Here is a 1,940-nt window from a genome sequence, read left to right as displayed (position 1 = left end):
CAAGGTTGCACAGGAAGCTTTGTAGGTCTTGACAATACCCCAATCACTTCATAAATGCACCTAACTATAAACCAGAACCTTCCTTCTACACAAACCCCTTGGTCTGATGACATTTACATTTCTATCATGCTATTACTTTATTTTACTCAACTTCAGGCAGACCTCTAGGAACAGGAACGGCTTGGTGAGGACGAAGGAGTGGGGTTGGGGAGGGGGAGAGGGCGGTTGATGAGGGAGGAAGGGAGTGGCTGGGGAGGGGGAGAGGGCGGTTGAGGGGGAATGGGTATTTGAGGGGGAGAGGGCGGTTGAGGAGGAGGGGGGAATGGGTGTTTGAGGGGGAGAGGGCGGTTGAAAAGGAGGGGGAGGGGGGGAATGGGTGCGGTTGAAAGGCAGTTAGTAAAGGGGATGGGGCAGATGAGGAGGGGAGGGAAAAGGGGTGGCTATGAAAGGGACAGTATTAGAGGGAAGGAACAGTTGAAGAGGGAGGGGGGAGGAGGCAATTAAACAAAGGGGAAGGGGCTGGAGAGGGAGGTTTAGGAGGGGGTAGGGGATGGTTGGGAAAGATGGGAATGGGGCGGTTAAGGAAGTGGGGAGGGGGTTATGGAGTAAAGATACGGGGGAGAAGAAGGAAAGGGTGTTATGAGGTAAGGAGAGGGTTGCAAAGGAAAAGGAAGGGGAAGGTGGCAGATAGGATATGAAGGAACATTCATTAAATTATGCAATATATGTAATTCTAACCTTTTTGGCAGAAACAGAACTCCTAACCAAAAATTACATACATAAACCCATGGATGTCATTTGTTTTGCTACATTACGATTCTATTCAGCTGCAACAGAACATCCTAGTAGTGATGGGTTAATGAAGGCTAGAAACACAAGCTCTCCTCAACTGTATGGAGAGAGAATGGATAAACACATCACCACACTCAAAGCGTTTAAATGATGTGGTTCGTTTACCTTTACCTGGCCCAGACACATATCCTTTTGAAGCTTATTTCATGTAACGCAGTGATAGAACACGTGTTACAGCTCAAAACCGTTTTCCTATCACCTCTTTGTGACTACCAATATGTTCTGGTGTTAATATTTTCAAGATGGAGAGCAATTTCCCTTATACTAGGAAAATATTCTGGTGTAATTGCATTATTATAATGATCATTCAGGATGAGATGACAATTTCAGGCCAGGTTAAAGGTACAAGCACCTTTTCAGATGCCTTTATTATGACGTAAACCTTACTTTTCTTAAATTACTTGTCATAAACCCTGATTACTTTTTCAATCTTCTTTTATCATTATCCTTGCCTAAACCATCCACCACACCAACATCACAGTATCAACTCAAGGATACTGTGTGTGTGTGTGTGTACTCTGCACATGATAACAGGCATCGAACTATGAAATTTCGTACCCTTTCTATAAATTGAATTCATCGCAGTAACATAATCTGGTTACTTTTTTATTGTAGAATTGAAAAAAAGATAAGGCACAGATATTAAAACAGTCGTGGAAAGATTCAAGCACACGGGCATTTAGAAGTCCCATAAAAATCGCGTTAAAGGGATACAACAAAAACAGTACTCAATGTCAACCCCTTTATGATCAGGACAACTCGATTTTGCTGCAGCTGTTACCTGACTTTTATTCAGCTAAGGGCCAGGGAAAATATTATGACGATACCCGGCAACTTCGGGGATCGCTGGCAAGTCCCGGTAACCATGGCAACCCAAACATCAACAAACACGTCACCACTACACAGCTGTTCTGCCAGACCCCCCCCCACGCCTCAACACCACTGCTCTTCCTATCGCTACTTCATCTCCATCGCCACTACACTCAAACCCTTCCCACTAAACTGTGTCACAACGAATTTCCTTTTTTTCTCTATCTTTAAATGGTACCAGCGACTTTAGCGAATTCAAACCATTACAAGAACAATCC

This window comes from Coenobita brevimanus, chromosome 107 (genome assembly GCF_032717465.1).
Source record: "Coenobita brevimanus isolate Jiangsu-jjx chromosome 107, ASM3271746v2, whole genome shotgun sequence".
NCBI lineage: Eukaryota > Metazoa > Arthropoda > Malacostraca > Decapoda > Coenobitidae > Coenobita > Coenobita brevimanus.
The sequence above is the reverse complement of the archived record's forward strand: the minus strand, read 5'-3'. Positions refer to the sequence as shown.